At 41.4% G+C, this 24,740-nt stretch overlaps 1 long non-coding RNA gene across 1 annotated transcript; it reads right to left on the bottom strand.

Moving 5' to 3' along the window:
• Positions 1 to 11,063: 11,063 nt before the first annotated feature.
• LOC122451182 lies at positions 11,064 to 24,509 on the bottom strand. The gene is made up of 3 exons (XR_006272334.1): positions 24,230 to 24,509; positions 23,359 to 23,476; positions 11,064 to 12,032 (listed from the first exon to the last, which is right to left on the bottom strand). It is a non-coding gene; the product is annotated as an uncharacterized LOC122451182 (long non-coding RNA).
• Positions 24,510 to 24,740: the final 231 nt, after the last annotated feature.

A 24,740-nucleotide genomic window follows, 5' to 3' on the forward strand; every position in this document is an offset into this window, starting at 1 on the left:
CCCTAACCCTAACCCTAACCCTAACCCTAACCCTAACCCTACCCTAACCCTAACCCTAACCCTAACCCTAACCCTAACCCTAACCCTAACCCTAACCCTAACAACCCTAACCCTAACCCTAACCCTAACCCTAACCCTAACCCTAACCCTAACCCTAACCCTAACCCTTAACCCTTAACCCTAACCCTAACCCTAACCCTAACCCTAAACCCTAAACCCTAACCCTAACCCTAACCCTAACCCTAACCCTAACCCTAACCCTAACCCAACCCTAACCCTAACCCTAACCCTAACCCTAACCCTAGCCCTAGCCCTAGGCCCCTACCCTAACCCGCTCCGCCTAGACCCAAACCTAACCCAGGCCGCTAACCCTAAACCTACCTAGGACCCTACTACCCTAACCCTAGACCTTAACCCATAACCCTACCCCTAATCCTAACCTCGTCAACCAATCCCTAACTAACCCATAAACGCTAACGCCGTAACCCCTAACCCTCAACCCTAATCACCTCCCTAAACAACCCCAACCCAACCCCCCAACCTAGAACCCTAACCCTATGGCCCCTGGGCCTAGCCCTAGGCCTAGGCCGCTGAACCTAACCTAACTCCCCAACCCTGACCCTAACCAACCTGAAGCCTATAACCCTAAGCCTAAGGCCTCAACCTACCCAACCCCTTAACCCTAACCCTAACCCTAACCCCTAACCCTAACCCTAAACCCTAACCCTAACCCTAACCCCTAACCCTAACCCTAACCCTAACCCCTAACCCCCAGGCCCACCCCCACCCCCACCCTCACCCTAACCCTAACCCTAAACCCTCACCCTAAACCCTAACCCTAACCCTAACCCCTAACCCTAACCTTCACCCCAACCCCAACCCCAACTCTAAATGTAACCATCTGAGCCCCCAGGGAAACCCCACGCTAGGTACCTGGAAAGGGGCCACGGCCCCAACTCGACCACCACCGCGTCTCCGCCAGCACGCCTCGCTGCCGGTCAGTGACCTGGAGATCCCAGCGGACGCCAATCGACCACCCCCACATCCCCACGAAATGGGCAGAACCCTCCCCCACCACTCTTACAACCTTTTGGCCGCCCCCCAGGACCTCGTCCTCTCCCCTCAACCACCGGGTTCCCCTACCCGCGCCCACATTCAGGCACCCGTCTCCCTCCACCACCAAGGGCAGAGAAGAAGGGAAACGTGGCGCCACGCAGGCAGGGACATGACAGAGGTGAGAGGGCGTGAGACAAGACAGCAGCGTGAGGCGTGGGAAGGGGTGGGTGGGAGCAAGCCCCGAGGCTCGGAGGGTGTGGGGAGGCGTCTGGCGACCTCGCGGTAGGCCCAGAACAGCAGACTACCGGCTGAGGCAAACCGGTCCAGGGCCAGCGGTGGGACGCGTAAGGCAGGCAAGCGGCCCGGCGACGGGGAGCCGCCATCCGTCACGCCGCACAGCCCGCGAGACGCGACGGAGAATATGCGCCGTGCGGTCTGCGGCTGGGGGGAAGGCAGCCATGGCCGGCGCCATGGGTGAAGGCGCGTGCGGTGGGGTGGGGGCGCACTGAGCACCTCCCCACCACCCCAACCCTCAGACCCAACCTCGAGGGAACTTGGCAGGGAGGTCGGGCGGAAGAGGGACACCGGAAACGATGCCACTGGGTGCGGGGCAAGGGTGGCGATGCGCCCGGCCGAGGATGGAGGGGCGGGCGGGAAGGCGGAGGAGAGCCGCCTTTCCCACCCGACCCCCACTCTGCACGCCGCCCCCCACCTTCTCGCGCGGCCCCTCTTTCCCTACCGCTGGAAATGCCACCAGACCCGACCGCCCACCAGGGGCACACCGCCTTCCAGACGTCTTTCCCTCCCTTACCTTCCCATCCGGCGCCGGCTGGGTGGAGGAGAGGCTCAGGAGCCAGGCAGGGCGAGGCGAGACCACCGTGCCGCTCTTGGAGCCAACCACGTTAATGATCCTTCCGCACGTTCAACTACGGAAAACTTGTCAGCTGATCTGTCTATAATTCAGGGATAAAACTATGACTACAGAAAGGAAAGATGACCTGACCTATGATGGCCATGATATTCTATAGAACCAGAGAAAATTGGTTAAAATTAAAAAAAATTCTTGGAAACTGTAAAGCTGGTTCTTTTGCATATGCAATTAAAAACATATTAGCTTGTTTAAAAGGCCTGCCTAGGGCAAATCTTGAAGTTAACCATTTCCTTAGAAAACAATGCCCACTTTGCCTGAGACCTCAGCCTTGGGCAAATGAGAACTTCAACACACCACCCCCACCCAAAGAAAAGGGAAGTCAAAGAGATATTTTAAATCTTAGGCGGAAAACTGGAAGATCTCTGTGTGGATTTCTGTATGTCTCAGTGTGACTCTTCTGTTTTTTTTTATAACATTGCTGACATTGTAGGTGAGTTCTTACTTAGATAATCTAAAGAAAAGGAAGCCCTTACAAATCAAACAGCTCTAAATACAAGAAAAAAATTGACCTAAATGAATTTTGGATTCATGTGAATTGGAAAACAGTCAATATTAAATATCTAGTATTTATTTTTTTCACTACTCTAATATAGACATGTCTAAGAGTCATTAACATTAAGCATAAAATTTTCATAGTACCTAGGTTTATTATAAGTTAAATATTGCTATATTCTTATATCTGTCAAAAACTTGTCAACAAAGAAAGTACCTCTAAAAACAAACAAAAAAAACTCCTAAAAATGTAAATGTGATATGAGCTTTTAGATAAACTATTAAAAATAATTATACTTTAAAATATCTGTCTATAATAGTCTCGATTGAAGGCAGAGAAGCAGGGAACAACAGAGGAGAAGATGGTTGGATGGCATCACTGACTCTATGGACATGAGGTTGAGCAAGCCCCGCGAGTTGGTGATGGACAGGGAAGCCTGGCAGCCTGCAGTCTGTGGGGTCGCAAAGAGTCAGACGCAACTGAACTGAACTGAACTTACAATAGTTTCTCCAGATTTTGTCTACCTGATTTTCTATGGTTGTGCTAAACTGAGTGATGACAGTGGATTGAATAGCTAGGTCATTTCATAAATTAAGGTTCTGAAACATTCACTGCTTGACAGGACCTTCCTCTTACACAGAAACTAAAGAGATTTTGACTATCCATGAATAGTGTCTGGTGCCATGCTGAGATGTTCAGTGTAAGAAAGAAAAAATTTCTTTAGATAGTATCACTGATACGTATGTGCACCAATCTGTAAAATGCCAATATAAAAGTTAGTTCTTGGTTGCTTAAGGAAAATGTATGACTTGTTTTTAAAGAAGGTACGAGGAATGAAATTGAATTTTATGAAGAAAAAGAACTAGTTCTGACTTAACAGGTGGCAGTTTCAGGATGGGAGAAGCAAAGGAATGGGTACAGAATGGGGTAAGGAGGTTTTATGGAAAGTGGACCCCTAGAAAAGAGTTTTGTGCCTAGTACAAGGTTTCTTGAGATGTTGAACTGCCTTTGCTAGTGGATTTTAAGTTTCTTTACCTCTTAAATGATCTGTCCTAGGTTTACCTTTGAAATCTTTTGTTAACTTTGGCTAAGTGGATAAGTACTGTTTCACAGCCTACCTGACTGTTATAAACCCTTTTGATATTTATGAACAAACCTTCCTAAATAATTGACTTCTAGCTAACTTTGGGATGCTTCAGAAGGCCCCTGAGGCCTCCCAAAGAGAGATATTAAACAACCTGAGTTCATCTGGCATGTTAAACTACATGGGAAGTGTTGTCACAAAGAGTGATTGAATCTTCTCAAGTTATATTATATGGTTGATAATACTAATATAGATATCCTAGAAATTATGTGACATTCATGAAAATCTGATATGTTCTGGTAAAATGCTGTCAGTTATAATTCGAATTACCATATTAAAGTGTTTCAAATCACAGCAATGACCAGATTACTTTGTCAATTTCAATTTAATCATATTTTAAACATGCCTTCTATGGTTTCACACTGATGCCTTTGCAAAAATACTGCCACCTCAAGATATATGGAAAAGACTTTTCTAAGCTTACCCATAAACAATTTTTTGTTTGTTTGTTATCTGGTAAGCTGGTACCAGATTGGAATTTAGTCTACTCTCTAGGTTAAGAGAACACAGTTTTCTCAGAATGCAGCTTTCAATCACAGATTATTAATTTCTTTACCTTTCAGTGATTTATCTTTGTTTTTTAAATCTTTTTTTTTTTTTTACTTCGGTAAAGTACATAACCATTATTTAAGATTATGGTACATGTAGGATGGACCAAGCTTTCCCCACTCCTACAAATTCTCTTAACCCCTCATATTCTTCTGTTGGGACCAAGGTCTCACTTCCCTCCAGAGGGACAATCCAAGCTTTTTATCAGCTGATCTGCCCCTGATACCAGAGTCAATTTGAGCACTATTTGGTCTATAATTTAGGCATGAAACTATGACTATATAAAGGAAAGATGACTTTTTGATGCAGGATGACCATGATATTCCTTGGACTTCAGAGAAAATTGGTTAAAATGAAGCTTCCCCCCCCCCCCTTGGAAACTGCAAAGCTGGTTCTTTTAGCATATGCAATGGAAAACATCTACGTTGTTAGGTCACTTTTCATTCCAGTCCCAAAGAAACTCAATGACAAAGAGTATTCACACTGCTGCACAGTTGCACTCATCTCACACACTAGTAAAGTAATGCTCAAAATTCTCCAAGCCAGGCTTCAACCATACATCTACTGTGACCTTCCAGATGTTCAAGCTGGATTTAGAAAAGGCAGAGGAACCAGAGATCAAATTGCCAAAATCCACTGGGTCAAGGAAAAAGCAAGAGAGTACCAGAGGAACATCTATTTCTGCTTTATTGACTGTGCCAAAGCTTTGACTGTGTGTATCACAATAAACTGGGGAAAACTCTGAAAGAGATGGGAATACCAGACCACCTGACCTGCCTCTTGAGAAACCTGTATGCAGGTCAGGAAGAAACAGTTACAACTGGACCTGGAACAACAGACTGGTTCCAAATAGGAAAAGGAATATATCAAGGCTGTATATTGTCACCTTGCTTATTTAACTTATATGCAGAGTACAGCGTGAGAAAATGCTGGGCTGGATGAAGCACAAGCTGGAATCAAAATTGCCAGGAGAAATATCAATAACGTCAGATATGCAGATGACACCACCCTTATGGCAGAAAGGGAAGAAGAGCCTCTTGATGACAGTGAAAGCAGAGAGTGTAAAAGCCTCCTTAAAGCTCAACATTCAGAAAACTAAGATCATTGTATCTGGCCTCATCACTTCATGGCAAATAGATGGGTAAACAGTGGAAACAGTGGCAGACTTTATTTCGGGGGGCTCGGAAATCACTGCAGATGGTGACTACAGTAATGAAATTAAAACATGCTTGCTACTGCTGCTGCTAAGTCACTTCAGTCATGGCTGACTCTGTGCGACCCCATAGATGGCAACCCACCTGGCTCCCCCATCCCTGGGATTCTCCAGGCAAGAACACTGCAGTGGGTTGCCATTTCCTTCTCCAATGCATGAAAGTGAAAAGTGAAAGTGAAGTTGTTCAGTCGTGCTTGACTCTTAGCAACCCCATGGACTGCAACCTACCAGACTAGTCTGTCCATGGGATTTTCCAGGCAAGAGTATTGGAGTGGGTTGGCATTGCCCTCTCCAAAAAGATGCTTATGACTTGTGCCTTAGCCAGACTACTTTGGGTTAGAGGGCGTTTTTGAGGAGATCGAGTGGGGAGCAAATCAGAGAAGGCTGTTGTAGGTGTCCTGGTATATGATCTCAGGACCTGAACAAGAATGGCAGTGGGGATGGAGAGAAGGAGCTGCAACGGAGAAAGATTTTAGTTGATCTGACTTCACAACTCAGTAGTTAATTACAGACAGGGGAACTATGAGCAAGAGGCAAAGAATGATGGCAGGCTTCTAGTCTAAGGAACGGACAGCAAAGCCTGGAACCATACTTGTGTGGTTGAGATTCAATCAATCAGTAACTTGTGTTCAAGCAACTTTCTCCAAGGGGAGTAATTCCACCATTAAACTATAGAAATACTGTTCCTGGGCCCTCGTACGTGCGAGTCCCTGAGCACTTTGCATTTCATGAGTATGACAATTGCTTTTTATCTGGTCATCCAGGAAGGGTGTGGGTTTAGGACCTAGGATGGGCTTGTTTTAAAGGGTGTTTAGAGCCTTGCAGGATCTTGGGCAATCAAATACCTTCCTGAGCACTGACATTTGTTGCTTAATTTTTAAATTTACAATTCATCCAAATCTTGCAGTCAAAAAAAAATGTGAAAACATCACAGAAAAATAATATCTGAAAATATCTGATTGCCTTGTGATTCATAGAGGATAAGCCTAAACTGCCCTTGAAATTGAGGGACTACTGAATATTGGCCCTCAGATCTCATCATAATCAACAATGAGCAACTTTTTAAGAATTGCCAGAAGTATTTTCAAGTTCAGTTGCTTTTTCCTGAAGTCAAGATTGCTAGCTGTAATGATTTAAAAATCACTAATTGATAAACATCAATAAAATTAATTAACATCCACATAGCCAATTTCTATAGAGCCAGGCATAACAGAGTCGAAATTAATAAGATGGGATTCTTATTTTGCAGTGCAGTTGGTGAGACAAGTTACACAAGATAGGAGATAATATAAATAAAAATTTAAGCTATATGAGCGCTGCTTTGGGGAATAAATACTGATATATAAATCGTCACTTCTGTGAAGGATTATTTCATAGTTCCAGCCTATGATTTCTTAATCTGTTCATAGAAGTCAGTGTTTAAGTGGGGGTCTTTACTCCAGATGAGGCAAACTGTGAATTTTCCAGATCAGTCGAATTTAATTCTTCAAGAAACAAACAATTTTTTGAGTCAACTTCTGTTAGAGACCTCTGAAAATTGGATTCTACATTACAAAAAATTCCAACATTTCTGCCTGAAAAATCAGAGTATATGGAGCTGTGGTAGCCATTAGGAATATTCATAAGTATTCAGCCCGTGGAGGACTGCACTTCCCCACTCCTTTGGAAATTAAGTGTGATCACTGACTATCTTTGGCCAATGAAATATGCATCTAAGTGTCTCTGTCACTTCTGTTAGACGCTTCAAGGGTCAGCGTGTAAGTCACACATTCCCCTCCTCGCTACTGTACTTATTATGCAAAATGCGTGTGCAAATAAAGCCTCCCTCAGACTGGGTCTCTGAGACAGGAAAGGGCAGAGACCCGTGCTGACCCACACTGACCAAGTAGCATGAGCTAAAAGTTATCTTTAATTGTTTTAAGCTCAGAGTTTTGGGGGTGGGGGGGTTGATTATTACTGAAGGAATACCTAGCCTGTATTATATTGGAATTCTATTTAACCATTAACGGACAGAGCAAGGTCATTAACATCATGGTGTTGTTTGAAACTGGACACTTCACATTAAAATCTAGATTTCTGGCGCCTGTTGACAAAAGCCCTGACATGTTTATACATGGTTGACCCCTTGAGCACATCAACAAGCAGGTATATATTCTCCAGCTCATGACAGCCCTCGTGACTCACTATGACCATACCTGAGCAGTCTTCCTCCCTGAGGGGGGTGTAGATATTTGACTTTCATCCTCTATCCTAAACTGTCTAAGCATCATACATGTATTGTGCTGACTGTTGTCTACTAGAATTGCATCTAATTTCCAGTTACAAACTTCAGTGATACTTGTAGGAACACAAAAAATACAAATATCATCAATACAGCACAACAGTTGAGAAAATAGATTTTGGAATTCAGCTTCCTAGGTTCAAATACCGGCTCTACCATTTTCTATCTGTATCATCAGGGCAAATCACTTAGCCTCTTCAAATTCCAGTTTCCTTATGAACAGAGTGAGGATAATGATGATCCCAGCTTCAGAGTGTCTGATGAGCTAGCACAGTCAAGGGCTTAGACAGTGCCTGACCCCGAATAAGCATACCGTATGTGTTGGATGATATTCTTTTTACTAGAAACAGAGTGATTTCTTCATTTACCCAGTCATCAAGGAATTCAATAAACCTGAAAGATACAGTGGAATTGTTCTGCAGATCTGATTCCAACCAGGTCCTGTTTCTGGTAAAAATCAGGGCCCCAAAGCAGAAGCAAATCTCACTGAGTCTTGTCTCACTCTAGACGCTGTGCTCAGACTCCTGGTACACTGTTCCTAGGAGCACGGGGACACAGGCATGTAAGACAGCAAACTGTAAACACACTTGCAAAAAGTGTTTGTAGCCTCTGCCAAGTGAACATCAGAACTCAGTTCACTGACCCCAAGGCAATCAGAGAGGACCACACAGCTTACTTTCTCCCATTCTGACAACTGTGGATGGCCACAGCCACACTGTCTAGGAAAGGGAATTTATGTGAACACTGTCCTGCTGAAGGAAAGATACTGAATTCAACTGAGAAGCTTGTGAGTCACTTCTGAAGAAGTGCATACAATTCTTTTGACCTGAACGGCCTTGCCAGAAGAGCACTCAGCCTTCAGCAAGGTACCACCTGCCCCAAAAATCCACTGTCTAGCAGACTAACAGAAACATGTTAGGAAGCACACATTCTACCTTTTTTTTTTTTTTTAACCTTTTGGATCCTAGTTCCCCAACCAAGGGCCAAACCTGCTCCCCACCCTGTGCATTGGAAGCATGGATTCTTAACCCCTGAACTGCCAGAGAAGTCCAAGGAAGCACACATTCTAAAGAGACTAATTCAGCATTGAAAACAACCTTTATCCTGTGCACCTGCTCAGTTGCTCAGTCGTGTTCAACTCTTTGTGACCCCATGGACTGTAGCCCACAAAGTTTCTCTGTCCATGGCATTTCACAGGCAAGAATACTGGAGTGGATTGCCAATTCCTACTCCAGGGGATCTTCCTGACCCAGGGATTGAATCCAGGTCTCCTGCACTGACAGGCAGATTTTTTTTTTTTTTTTTTTACCACCGAGCCACCTGGGAAGTCCTCTTGTTATCCCAACTTAACCTATTATTATCTGCTCTGACCCCATCTTCCCCAGATATTTTACCACACTACCACTTGAGTGACCTTCCCAGAGATAATTCCAACCAAGCTATTTCTTATAAAATTCCTCACTGGCTTCTCTTACAACTTTGAGAATCAGTTCATGATTCGTTTCCACCTACATCTGCAGCCTCAACTCCTAGCATTGTCCCACGGGTATTTTTTCACCTCAACTCTACAGAATGAGTCAAAGATGCTTAAATACACCTTCTTTCACATCTCTTTACAAACTCTATTCTTCTGCCTGGTATTCTCTTCCTCATCTTGGTTTCTGTAACTTTTACTCAACTCTTCAAAGCCTCAGTGTCCAAACATTACCTGGATTGCATTGCTCCTTTTTAGCCCAGACTTAACTGTTTTTAATGAATTAACAATTCACTGTCAAAAACTTGGAAAACTAAAAAGCATAATTTCACTGACTAAAAATAGCTATTATTAATATTTTGTGGAAAAGCCCAAACGTTAACTGGTGGTTATAAAGGGAAATCATTGACAGCACATACAGTTAAAGAATAAAGTCATAAACTCCAACCTTTGGGAAGATTAGTCAACAGTAAACATCAAATAAGATGGTTTAAGAGTAGAAGAGAAAATAAGAGTGATTGGTTAGGCCACCAAAGGAGATTGGCTAGTTTAGTTTTGGGGTAAAAAAGGTGAAAGTTGGAGGGGGAAGAAAAGAGAAATGTGAGAAATTTGATAGAAGTACCAGGACGGTGACTACAACATGAATTCAGGAAGGTGACACTGAGAATTGTGGTGTCATAAACAGAGATGAACAGAAATAGCAGTTTGAATAACTAGTGGGTCTGGGAAGAACAATACCAGCTCATTTGAGAAAGGGTGAGGACGGGAGGAATTCCCATGATGTATTGGAGGAATCTGTGGAATCTTCCAGAATGGACGTCAAACTTGAACCAGAAAATTCAAGATTGGAGGTTGAGACAGGAATAAAAGAGAGACCAAGAGATATGAACAACCTTTGCATTTGCAAGTAGATAAGACTCATTCATTCAACCAGTTTTTAACCGAGGACCTTCGATGGGGACAGACATTGTGGGAGTACTGAAGTATGGCAGTGAGTTGAAATGCATGATTTAAAAAGATAAAGAATGTCACAGTAGCTCAAAAGACAAGATCCAACTATGTTGTCTGAGGTTGGAATTGACTCAGCAATGGATTAGATGTGTAGACTGAAAGAGAAAAATCAAGAATTATTTTGAAAATGGTACAGATGAGCCTATCTGCAAAACAGAGACAGAGACATAGAAAACAAACATATGGACACCAAGTGGGGAAAAGGGGGTGGGGTCAATTGGGAAATTGATATTGACACATATACACTACCATGTCTGAAACAGATAACAAATGAGAACCACAGGGAATTCTACTCAATGCTATGTGTGACGTAAACAGGAAGGAAATTCAAAAAAGAGGGGATATATGTACATGTATGGCTGATTCAATTTGTTGACCAGCAGAAACTAACACAACATTGTAAATCAACTATACTCCAATAAAAGTTATTAAAAAAACAAAAACAAAAAAGAATGACTCCAAGGTTTTGTGGTGAGTAACTGGAGGCTGTTTTCTAAATGAAGGGATGCAAGAGAGAGAAGCTCATCTGATGAGCAAGACCATGACTTCCTCTAAGCATATGAAGTCAGAAGTGCCTGGCAGGGTCTGACATTTAGTAGATGGTTAGGGTCATTTGCTACCGTTACTGCTATTTTTGTTATGACCATAATAGGGTAGATGGAATAGTAAGCATTCACTATGCTTATATTTTTTTCCAGGGATCAAATGAATGGAGTAGAATTTTATCTTTTCCCTACAATCCCCACACTGTCTCAGCAACCTGTCATAGTCCCCTGAGTTCTCACCCCCATTACAATCTGCGGGGGTTTATACCTCAGCCACATTCATCACAGCTCTGTAAAGTCCTCTCTGGAAAGTTTACTGGAGTACATTCACACTAATTATTTAGTAAATAAGTCATTGCTCCCACAGGCCTCAAACAATGAGTTTAACAAGAGAATTCAGAGAACCTATCAATACCAATAAACCAGTGGTTCTCAAGGTGGGGTCCCTGGACCGGCATCAGAAGCATATCCTTAGAACTTGCTAGAAAGCAAATTTTGAGACCCTCTCCCAGAACTTTTGGGTCAGAAGCTCTAGAATTAGGGCCCAGAACACTTCTTTTAACAAGTCCTTCACGTGATTCTGATGTACTTTCAAGCTGGAGAACCATTGATCTAGAAAAATCCACAAGTCATACATTACAATCTTTTGACTTTATATGGGCAAAATGATGTCCAAAATATGGACATCATTGTAGGCTGAACACTGTTGGGCTCGGAAGTCCTCTGAATCCAGAGGGTAGTCCTGAGGCAGAGAAAAAGGGCCAGAGGCACGCTGCGCGGTGAGCTGGGCCAGCACAAGGCTGAACAAGTTCCCCCAAGTCCCATGAGAGCAGACCCCTACTTGCTTCTCTCCAGAAGTCACTTCATTCCTTTCCCTTTTTTACCTTCGAAACAGAATCTTCAGTATGGATTTCTGTTACGTCTCTGATCATGGTATTTTAAATAAGTAAAACATCATCTTCCAGTAAATAATACTCCTTAAAATACATTTTACATTAAAGTTCTCAAAGACAATATTTCGTCTGCATGAACAGAAGTACAGAAGAGAAAGGTTATTTTTACTGACCATGGTCGCGGCACCAGCTGGAGCCAGGGGTCCGGGAAGTAGGTGTGGCTTACCTGGCAGATGTCATTGATACACATGCCCAAGGGGTCAGCGGTGCACTGAGTCCCATCCAGGACAAAGTTTTGTCCCTGTGCCTGACACCTGAGCGTGCAGTGGGTGGCAGGGTCGTTGTACTGTGGAAGCCATTCATAATAACATCCCTGCTACTGAACATCATTGTAGGCCGAACACTGCTGGGCTCGGAAGTCTTCCACATCCAGAGGGCAGTCCTGAGGCAGAGAAAAAGGGTCACAGGCACATCTCAAGGTGAGCTGGGCCAGTGCAAGGCTGAGCAAGTTTCCCTGAGTCCCATGAGAGCAGACCCCACCTGCTTCTCTCCAAAAGTCACTCCATGGAGAAGGAAATGGCAACCCACTCCAGTATTCTTGCCTAGAGAATCCCATGGACGGAGGAGCCTGGTGGGCTACAGTGCACGGGGTCGCCAAGAGTCGGACACGACTGAGCGACTTAACTATTGCACAGAGTCGGACACGACTGAAGAGACTTAGCAGCAGCAGCAGCTGTTGCACTGTTGGGTGAAAAGCCCTCCTTTGCACCGTCTACGCGGCGTGTCTCTGCAATTTCCACATTGGCCACTGGGTGGCGCACTCAATCCGCAGAAACACTCCTATCAGCTCAGACGTTTCTATCGCTGTTGACAGATGGAAGATCATCAGTATAAGCCAAGACTGGCTGCTCTGTAGAAATGAGAGGTTAGAAACTTAAAAAAAAAATTACCCAAAAGTCACTACATTCCTTCGATTTGTTTTTTTAACTTCCAAACAGAATCTTCAGTGTGGAATTCTACTGGTACCTCTCTGATCACGGAGCGGATCACCTCACTTATTCTGATTATTTTTCCACTCAGGTAGTTTTTTCCAGATAATTAAAGCTTACCCTACATAAATGCCAAATTCTGCTCTATTTCAACCATATTGAGTATTAATGTTCAAACACATTACACAACCTCCTCCTTTTTGAAACAAGGGGAAATGGGATTTTTTTTAGTTTTCCAGGTGACCTACGGTCTTCATAGGAAATATTAAATCATCATCCATGCTCTCAGGAGCCATTTCAATGTAAATGATTATTAGCCATTATTTTAACTGGCCCCAAACTGCTGCACTAATGGGGGAACTTGTTTGTTTCACTGTCTTCGTCGTCTAGTTCATCGCCTTTCGTCTCTGGCTCTCAGGCCTCCAGCCATCACTCTTTCTTTACTGGTACCCAGTGCCTGCCTGGCACTGGCTCTAGAAAATAAAGAGATAACATAGCTTTTTCAAATCCTGTCTTCAACAAAAGCAAATAAACACACCCAAGGAGCTCTCATACTAATACTAAGAACTGTTTGTACAAGACTTGATAACTCAAAGATCTTCTTTAATTACTAACCAATCTCATCAGACAGTTCCAAAGCAAGATACCGAATGACACAAACATCGCTTTACTCTTCAAAACTGAGCACAAAAAAAAAAACTGAGCACAGACTTCCCAGTTAATGGGAATGAATACACTCCCTAATGAAAGGAAACAGATACAGAAAGGTAATGTTTTTTTTATATTGTAAAAGAAATAAATGTTCACTGTAAAAACTCTGGGAATAGTTTCTATTTTAAAAAAAAGAATAAATAACAAAGATTCTTATACATAAATCTTTGAACAAATGTTTTATTTCTCAAGGACAATTTTCTGGAAATAAAATTTCTGAGAAAAAGGGTATATGTCATGAGATTTTTCAATATATTGCCTCATTGCCCTCCAGGAAGGTCTTGATATTATTATCATCAGGCAACCTAAGTTACCTTTTCTCAGTACCTCTTCTCAGTTTGGATATACTTTTCTAAAATTTTTTCTCATCATAAGTGTTAAATAGAGTTTCAGGTTTTTTTTAATGTCAACGCTTTAATTTGAATGTCTTTCTTAGGTTTAATATCTTTTCATGTAATTTGTGTTTTTTTGCATTAAGTCTTCAAAATTTTCTTGTTTTCTGCCCTTCATTTGTTTATTGGAATGTTTGTGCTTTTATCATTTTAACAGGTAAAGCTATTACATTTCATACATTTCATAGTGAAGTTATCAATTCTTTGTCATCTGTACTGGAAATATTTTCCCCATTTAATTCTTGTTTTTGGTGCTTTGTGAAGTCAAGAAGTATTACATTTTTATGTAGTCAGTTTCTTTTAAGCTTTCTTTACTAATGAGATATGCTTTTCCCACCCTGACCTGAAAACAGATAAATACTTAAATATATTTTTCTAGTTTTTTTTTATAGTTTAGATTAACTGTAACTCTTTATTCCATTTGGACTTTATTTTGATTTATGGGGTAAGGTAGAACTCAAACTTTATTTTTCTGCAAATAGTTATTAACAGATTACAAGCCAGAATTTTTAAATATAATTTCTTTTATTTATCCCCTTTTCCTACTGGATTTTTGTATTTTACAGTGTTTATGCTTTGGGCCTTCATAAAGTACCTCAAATTCGTTTTGAATGTAGGTAGGGAATAAATAAAATATAATTAATAAACTTTCCCCTGGAATTAGTTGTATTACTTTCTTGTGAATCAATCTAAAATCTCATATTGTGTCCACATTTTTCTTTGTTTTAGCAAGATTAACCCTTAACCAAGGTCACACCTATGGAAGAAAGAATCAAATTAAAGAGGATTAAAATTGGATGACATTTTTCTCTTGGCTTTGTCTTCCATCTAGCCATAGAGAATATTATCAGTAATAACATTATCTCACCTTCACTTTTCTCAACCATGGCCAATTTTCTCAGTATCTGATTCTTTGAAATCCCAACCAGAGGATATAAGAGAGCAGGGTAAAAATAACTTCTCCTGCATCAGGTTCACTTACCATCCTAAGTATGCTCCAGAAACTTCAAGTGCTAGCTGTCTGACTCTTGAACATCTTAAACCCCCCAAACCAATCAAGCTTTACAAAATCAGCTATGTTTAATTAACAGAAAGCATCTAGGAAGGAACTTATATGCAGAGTACATCATGAGAAATGCCAGGCTGGGTGAAGCACAAGTTGCAATCAAGATATTTGGGAGAAATATCAATACCCTCAGATATGCAGATGACACCACCCTTATGGCAGAAAGTGAAGAACAACTGAAGAGCCTCTTGATGAAACTGAAAGAGGAAAGTGAAAAAGTTGGCTTAAAACTTATTCAGAAAACTAAGATCATGGCATCCAGTCCCATCACTTCATGGCAAATAGATGGGGAAACAATGGAAACAGTGACAGACTTTAATTTAGGGGGCTCCAAAATCACTGCAGATGGTGACTGTGGCCATGACATTAAAAGATGTTTGCTCCTTGGAAGAAAAGCTATGACCAACCTAGACAGCATATTAAAAAGCAGAGACATCACTTTTCCAACAAAGGTCCATCTAGTTAAAGCCATAGTTTTTCCAGTAGTCATGTACAATGTGTGAGTTGGACCATAAAGAAGGCAGAGTGCTGAAGAATTGATGCTTTTGAGCTGTGGTGCTGGAGAAGACTCTTGAGAGTCCCTTGGACTGCAAGGAAATCCAACCAGTCCATCCTAAAGGAAACCAGTCCTAAATATTCATTGGAAGGATGGATGCTGAAGCTGAAACTCCAATACTTTGGCCACCTGATGCGAGGAACTGACTCATTGGAAAAGACCCTGATGCTGGGAAAGATTGAAGGTGGAAGGAGAAGGGGACAACAGAGGATGGCATCACTGACTCGATGGACATGAGTTTGAGTAAGCTCTGGGAGTTGCTGATGGACAGGAAAGCCTGGTGTGCTGCAATCCATGGGGTGGCAAAGAGTTGGACACGACTGAAAGACTGAACTGAACTGACAAAAAGAATAAGTGAAAAGTAATAATGTGCCAAGAAGTAGAAAGGAGCAAAATCTATCATTGAAAAATCCCATCATCAAGACTTTTACCTTTAATATTTTACCATTTCCTCTTCGAGTGTTTCTGCCATGATTTATTTACATATTTATTTATAGCCCATTCAACTTTGTATTCAGTTTAATCTAAAATTATAACCACATTCCCATTTTATTAATAATTTCTTGGAAAAAATTGCTTAATGACTTCACAATAATCCATTATAAATATATAATATCTGTCTTACAGTTTTGAATTTTCTTAAACTGTGGTAAAATACATATCACATAAACTTTACCATCCTAACCAATTTTAAGTATACTATGCAAGACTGCAAGTATTTTCACATTGTTGTACAGACACTAGGCTTCCCTGGTGGCTCAGATGGTAAAGAATCTGCCTGCAATGCAGGACACCCAGGTTTGATCCCTGGGTGGGGAAGATCCCTGGAGGAGGAAATGGCAATGCACTCCAGTATTCTTGCCTGGAGAATCCCATGGACAGAGGAGCCTGGCAGGCTACAGTCCATGGAATTGCAAAGAGTCAGCATGACTGAGCAACTAATACACACACACATACACAGACATTATCTTTTGTGGGCACCTGTGCTATCTCTTCATTTTCTCTACTTTTAAAATTTACATACAGTAAAATTTGGTGGGGGGGGGATGCTCAATTCCATGATATTTAACAAACCCATATAGTTGTGTAAGCACTACCACAATTACCATGTGAAACAGATCCATCATCCCATAAATGCCCTCAGGTTGCCCCTTGTAGCCAAATTGTCTCCACCCTCAGACCTTGGCAACTACTGACTTGTTTTCTGCGCCCATTAATATTGCCTTGTTCTGTAAATGGAACCATATAGTTCATAGTCTTTTGAGACTGACTCCTGTCACTTAAAATAATACATGTGAAATCCATTCATGTTAATGTGTGTACCCGTAGTTCATTCCTTAATTGCTGAACAGTATTCCACTGTGTGTATCACACAGTTTATTTACCTATTCACGAGGTAAATGTATGGGTTGTTTCCAGCTTTTAGCAATTATAGACACAAATGCCATAAACATTCACAAATGGGTTTTGTGGGAACACAACTTTTCATTTCTCTTGGGTAAATACTCAGAAGAGGGTTTGCTGAGTCTCCTTATTTGACATAACTTTTTGCTAAACACCTTCATGCTTTCATTTTTGTTCAAATTTAAGATACATATCTAGAAATGGATGACAAATACCAGTCTTTTCATCATATGACTTTTTCATGCATGTATTTTTAACTTGGTTGGCTAAGTATTATTTGATTGGTTGTTTCTTCAAGAAGGGTAAATTTCTCCCACATTACTGACCTTTGTACTTCACAGAGGAAAGGTAATATTACAATACCAGATACATTATTTTTTTCATGATCCTTTCCCCTCAAAACTGTAGACATGTATCACTGACATTTGACATTGAAATTCGCAGAAGAGAAGTCTGAGTTTTATACTTTTTAACATGTATTTTATTTTTCTGCATGGAAACATACAGGGTTTTGCTTTGTTAACACTTGAGGTAAAAACTGCAATCAGGGTATACCTGTTAATAGCTGTCTGTTTATTTTCATCTATTTTGACTAAAATGGTTGCCTTTTTTGACTGGATACTCAAGGTCTGTAAATTATTCTCAGATTATAATGTTGATTACTGCTCTTGTTCCAAGAATATCTATAATTCTTAAGTTAGAGTTCCTTTTCTCTGCTGCTATTATTTATTGATCTATGTTTTTTTTTTCTAATTTATATCTCATTCATTTGACCTTCTCTTATACATCCAAGAAATTTCTTACAGATATCCCTACACATGACTGATTTTCTTCACAGCGGTCCACTCCAGTATCCTTGCCTAGGCAATCCTGCATACATAAGAGCCAGGCAATCTACAGTCCATAGGGTTGAAAAGAGTTGGACAGGACTGAAGCAAGTAAGCAACACCAGTAGTGATTATATTGTATTTTTTTACCTGATACACTTTTTTTCTTGTCCACACTGTGCAGCTTGAGGGATCACAGTTCCCTGACGAGGGATTGAACCTGGGTCACAGTAGTGAACTTGAAAGCCTGGAATCCTGAATGCAAGGTCACCAGGGGAAAATTCAGATACAATTTTTCTTTCTTTGTTATCCATCATGAACTCAAGCTTCAAAGAAATAGAGGGCAAAAGGCTTTGTCAGAGGGAAGGGGAGAGCAAGGGGGTGGATGCCCAACACCTCTTTGTCTCAGCAGCCGCAGGGCAGCAGGGAGAGCAAGAGGCCCACTGTGCCCCTAGGTCGGCTCTGCCAGATCACACACAGGCGGTGCTGATGGGTTTGCCGAGGAGCTGCCTGAAAGACTCTGCCCCCCTCCGAGCTCTCTGCCGGTGCAGGGGGCAGGACCAGACGTGTGCATGTGGTTCTGCCTTGGCCTGGGAGTGTGGACCCCCTGGCTGGCCCCCAGGCTCAGGGGCAAGGGCCCGGAGAGAGGACCACCCCGAAGCGCTTTTCTCCCGGGCTTGGGAGCATTGTGCGCGGCTGGCGGGAACAGCGGGCGAGAGTGCTTGCAAAGCGGCCTTTGGAGGCAGCCGGGGAGGTCTTCCAGCGGGAGAGGGCCGGTTGTGCTCAGAGGCCCCACAGGCCAGGGGCAGGACCCAGCAGGGCCCCTGCCCCTGGCCGGCCTTGCCCAGACCTTCCTGGCCTCCGGGGGTACTGCCCCACCAAGGGGCAGGCTGCGGGGACTGGGTCCAGACATGCCCGGGCGCCTCCCCAGGCTCATCCCCGCTGGCGCCTTTCCCCTGGGCCTAGGCCTCGGTTGAGGCCTCCTGGGAGGGGAGGTTGCTGGCAGGGGCTGTCTCCACACTGCAAGGTGCTGGAGCTCAGAGGGCCTCGGCAGAGGGAAGGGGCGAGCAAGGGGCTGGATGCCCAAGACCTCTTTGGCCCAGCAGCCTCAGGGCAGCAGGGAGAGCAAGAGGCCCACTTTAATGAATGACTTTAAAATCTCAAACAAAACATGAGTATACGTATTTCTTCAATCTGACAAGTGCCATGACCAGTGAAGGACTATGTGAAGAATACTTCAAAGTCGATTTGGCAAACACAGCCTAAGTTGGCAATATTTAGTCCTCAAATGAATGAGAATGTCATTAGTAGTGGTCATTTCAAATAAGTAGCCTGTGAAGCTGTTTATACTTATTGTGAATCGCAGTATACCACATTCACAAATTTCAGTACTGTACATTTCTCAGTGGAAGCTTCTACATGGACTGTTGGGATCAGAGCTCTAACTCATAGAAGCATACTTTTACTTTTAAAATGATTCTGCATGATAATCAAACAAAACACTAGATTAACACCTAGACAGTGTTTGAGCTCTGTACTAAATGATTTTAAAGCTAGTAGATGCAATGAGCTGATGAGGAAGACTACAAACAAGTCATGTTCTTCAACTTGGTCAAACTGCTGATGGTCATACAAGTTAATGAAAAGTTAAGCCTGTTGTCATTAAATTGGTTTAAAAGAAATAGAATAATAAAACAAATTAGTAAATCTTGTTTTCTTATTAAACGTTGTATTATTTCTGCACAGCTTTGTTACTGGCATTAATAGAATACCTTCAATGATAACTTGTCACAGTGAAACAGATTCACATTCTACATCTATTCACATCCACAATTGATGCCATAGCTGTTTGATACTATTGCTTGAAAGACTATAACTTATGTGACTTCACAAACTACACACATTACTAATATAATAGGTATTAAAATACCTTGAGTGATATGAGCATTACGATTTAGTAGAGTTGCTCTCATGAATAATGATAGTATTATTCACTCCAGCCATAGTACTGGAATCTGTACATTAACACCCCTGCAAAGGAAACTGAAAGGATAGCATAATACTTGTCTATACTAAAGGATCTTCATAACTATAAATTTAATCCTACTGTAATCATTCAACATTGTATATTTTCTTTTAAACTAACTTTCATAGTTGGTCTCCTCTAACCTCTTCTGTGTCCACTTTATGCTATACTTATTGCTAACAGTAAAATTACCATAGGAGCGCTAATAAATTTTTTTTTACTTGCAATGCTACTGATAGAACCAAAGGCTGATATATACATCAAATGGGAGAAATGTAATGGAAACTGTAAACAATTTTATGTAATAACATTGCCGTGCTCCTATACAGTCAAATGGACATTCAACAGGACGTGATTTTTCTGAAAGTTTATTTCAGAAAGTTAGAATTGGATGACTGCAAACAATAAAACTAAATATATTAATACATAATATTAATAGTATACAGTTGGTCATTCTTTTCCCTATTCTACCACAGCTAACTGACTAGAAGTCAGTTTTAGTAACTACTACTAACATAAGACCCTCACCAATAAGTGAAGAAATATAGGAAAATCCATAATAGATCTAAAAACCATCAAAGATAAAATGATGATAAAAAAAAATACAGTGACATCTTAGTGGGTATAAGAAACAGGATGATTATGAAAGCAAAGCCAACAATCATGTACAGGCCATGGAAGCCTGTGTCTGTCACGAGTGTTAACTTTTTATCCTTATCTAAGGTTGTAAAAAGTGCTTTGTAAAATCCTGAGGTTTGCAGCAGTTGTAACCTCCTGAAGAGACTGCAATAAAAAGGGTCTCTAGAATATCCTGATGATTTCCATCTACTAGGCTGTGGTGAGCTCAAGCTCAGGGAGAAAGGGCATGTTGCTACTCAGCCTAGTGCAAGTGTAGAAGCAACACCTCAGTGATTAAACCTTTAAAGACAAATATGAGAAGGACTGGTATGAATAAACCTTCAGAAGTACCTTCTCAGACCTCCCATCATACGCACAAGCATAATGAAAACACTGAGTCTTCATGGTCTCACACAAAATTAGATTCACTTATGACTTTGCTTTGAGAGGAGCTGAACTACTCATTCTTAGAGAGAAATGATCCTTTCTTCTCTGAAGATTTGTTAATCATTCAGTTGGGTGTGGTGAATAAAATACTTAAGGATCTAAAACATAAAAATGCAATAGGCAAAGCACATAGAATTTTTGCTCCCTTTCTCAAAGGATGGAATATTTTGTATTTGCACTGATTTTATCTCTTGACTTTGTGTACAATTATATATTGATATTTTTAGTTGAAATACAATAGGACTAAAAATATTGATATAACACTAATAAATCATGTTGGTATGTGTGGTTGTCACATATGATTCACAGGAGATTTAAATTCACAGTTGTCAACGTAAAGGATTAATGCTATTTAGCTTCTTCATGAATCTATACCATGAATGAAGAGCTTTTCTCAAAATATTTCACTGAGGGAAATACAAGGATGATAGGCATAATACTATGCTTCAACTCATGGATCTCTAAGCATTGCTCACAACACAGATCTGATTTTCAACACTGGGGTTCTTTCAGTGTCGTTGAACAGCATTTGTTTCTCTGCATACAGAAGAAAAAAACTCATGAGTATCAAACTTGCTCACATAAAACGAGTGTATGAAATGTTATCTTCCCGACCCAGGAATCAAACCCAAATCACTTCCATCTCCTGCACTGGTAGGCAGATTATTTACTGACTGTGCCACCTAGGAATCGATATACATTTCAATAATCACTGCCATCAGCTTCTACTCTTCATGACCGAAGTAGGAGAAAGAATATTGGAAGAAGTACTCATAAATGTACTCATAAGAACTATTAATAAGTCAAGGAACTGTGATATTGGGTACTCCAGTTATTACTGGGACAAGTCAGCTCCTCCAATGATGATGGGTATAACTGAAAAATTATTACAAATTCATGGGATGCGAGGTCTACACGATAAATGTGTTCATCTCATGCTACTGCTTCAGGTATGCCTACTTCAGCATGAAAGACTGCACTTAAAGGGATGCCTGCTATTCCAGCTCAAGCAACAGAAACTGAAGTACAGATGATTGTCCTTTGTTGAAAATAATCAGCAGTTTGACAACATATGTAAGATGCCAGAGCAAGCCTTAGGATGGAACTCTAAAAACAGGTTAGGCCCTCTTTTTGCCAAGCCCTGTGATAAAATACAAATCAAAAAAAGAAAAATAGCATCGATTTTGTCAGGACTTCCTCACCTTTTCTTTCTGGATGGCAGGAAGCAGATATTGAGGCCAGACAACTGCAAGATTTAATTGTGAGTTAACATTGGGTGGGGTGGAAGCTCATCACTCTAGTAAGAATGTGGCTCCATTAAACTGTTTGACTTTCATTCACTTCATGTACATAGAGTTCTATAATCCTTCATTAAGGAATTAAATAAGCTATACTTCCTTACATCTTCACAATCTCTTGGTTTACAATAATGTAAATTCCTAGTCCAGCACTTATACAATGAGTGTTTACAGGGAGTAATAGTGCATAAATGATGATGAGCAATGACAGGAAGTTTATTTATTCTCTGAGTTCTCTATTTTTTATATAATCGATCCGTGAAATATACTTACAGATGTGAATATCTTAGTAGCATGTATAAATACATGTTGAGTACTGCTATGATAACTCATATTGTTGGCACAATAATTATTATGGCTATTATGTCTTTTTCATATATTCCTTTTGACATTCTGTTCCATTATACATTATCATAAGATATTCAATACAGTTTCCTAAACTGTACAGTAGGTCCTTGCGGTTTCTTTCATATATAGTACTATGTTAATAATTCAAACAAAAACTGGTACACAAATATTCATAGTGACATTATGCACAATAGCCCAAAGGTAGAACCCATTCAAGTGTCCATCGGTGGGTGACTGAATATGCAACACAGGATATATTCAAAAGCTTGAACAGTATTCTACCATATAAACTAAAATGGTGCTCCACTATGCAAAACATTACAGAAATTACTCCAAAACTAACACATGGAATAAATATATATTTCCATTCTATTTCATGCTATGTACCCAAAAGGTTTGGGAAAGGGGGCTGAAGAAATTGATATTTCTGCAGTCATATTCACAACAGCATGATTCACACTGGCCAAGAAACAGAAGCAATCTAAGTGTCCATAGTAGTCAATTCCATAAACAAACTGTGGTATACACACAATGGAATATGATTCAGCCCTTAAAAGTCATTAATTCTGACAATGCTACCTTGTGGACGAACCTTATGGTCATCATATTAAGTGAAATAAACCAGACCAACAAAGGACAAACGTTCTGTGATTCCACTAGTCTGAGATATCCAAACAAGTCAAATCCAAAGCCAGAAAAAGCTTTGAAAAAAATAACTGAAAGTCTCAGTAACACTCTAAAAAAAGAAAAAAGGATGAAGATGGAAAAAAGATATATTCATACAATTGAACAACTGCTGAAAGTGGAAATGGGGCTGTGGATTACATTATAATGTAGAAACCATGTGATTTCCTGATTTTGGAGGTTATGTGCTGGTTCTGCAGGAGAATGCACCCATTTTGGATGAAACACATAGAGTATTTTAGATGACGTGGCAAATGTGAGTACTTTTTCCCATTGCTAGGAGTTTTCTGTACATTTTAAATTACTGGAAAGTAAATTATGTTTCAAAACAACCATGTCAATACCATAAAAGAAAATCAGATTAGACAGGCATGAAACTTTCTTATACAGGCCAAGCCTTACCCAGATGAAGTTCAAGGGAAGCTGTGATGCTCACCGCCATTGTAGGAGTCCACATGGAATGAAGAAGTACTGTGGGAAGTCTATTAGTAACCACCATCTCTTGGGTCCTCTGGATGACCTATTGCAGGAGAAACAGATTTTACAAATAAAATTTTCCACATAACTTCACAAAAAGTTGTTAGACTACATTCAGTAAAACTGAATCATTTCGGATCAATTTACAATCATATAAAATACTACAATTTACAATCCCAATCAATATACAAAAATCAGTTGTGTTTCTATACACTAACAACAAGCAGAAACAAAAATTAAGAAAATCCCACTTATAATTGCATCAAAAAGAATAAAACATCTAGCAACAAACTTAATCAAGGACATAAAAGACCAGTAGTCAGAAAACTTGAAAGCACTGATAAAGAAACCAAAGAAAACACAAATAAACAGAAAACTATTCCATGCTCATGCACTGGAACAATGAGGAATTAAAATGTCCACTCCAACCAAAGCCATCAACAAATACATTGACTGCGATCGCAAAATAACATTCAATGGCATTTTTCACAGAAATAGAAATACTCCTAATATTAGGCTGCTAATATTGAACAGGCCCTTAAACAGCCAAAAAGACTCTGAGAAAGAAGAACACAGCTGGACGCATCTTCCTCTCCGACTTCAAACTACATCACGGAGCGGTAGGAAGCACCACAGTGAGGAACTGGCAAGAACACAGACACGTGGACTCGCGGAAGGCATAGAGAGCCCAGGAGTGAAGCCACATGTACACGGTCAGTTCATGAACATCAAACCGGGAACGATGGAAGAGGAAAGGACAGTCTTCTCAAGAAACAGTGACAGGAAAACTGGCCACCTTCACTGAAGAACATCACTGGTCATCCTCCAGATCATCTAACAGAAATCTAACTGAAAACCCGCCGTTTTGCACATGGAGCTCTCCCCCCGCGCCCCGAGTCCTCTGAGATGGCCCTCCGGTCAGCGCTCAGCTGGACACAGGAAACGTCTACTTCGTCCTCATTTTTCCCTCCTGCAGCGCCTCCCTGCTGGGGCACTGAGGCAAGCCCGCTCCTCTCAGCCTGGACGCAGCCCCGTTTCCAGAAGCCCGAGCCCTGACGGCCCTGAGGAGAGAAAGCTCCCGCCAGCTGCTCACCGAGCCCAGTCTGAGGGCAGAGCGTCCTGCGCCCGCGGGTCAGAGGGGGCTTTGGCGCCCCCTGCGGGCCGCCAGAGAACAGCGGGCAGCCCCGCGCTCACACAGCCCAGAGGGCTCCCCCAGAAGCTGCTCTGCGGGAGCGCTCAGACTGGAAGCCCAAACCCAAATGGAGCCGAATAGCTCCACGACCCTCCTCAAAACACGGTAAGGAACA

Source organism: Cervus canadensis, chromosome 12 (assembly GCF_019320065.1).
Source record: "Cervus canadensis isolate Bull #8, Minnesota chromosome 12, ASM1932006v1, whole genome shotgun sequence".
NCBI classification, from domain to species: Eukaryota; Metazoa; Chordata; class Mammalia; order Artiodactyla; family Cervidae; genus Cervus; species Cervus canadensis.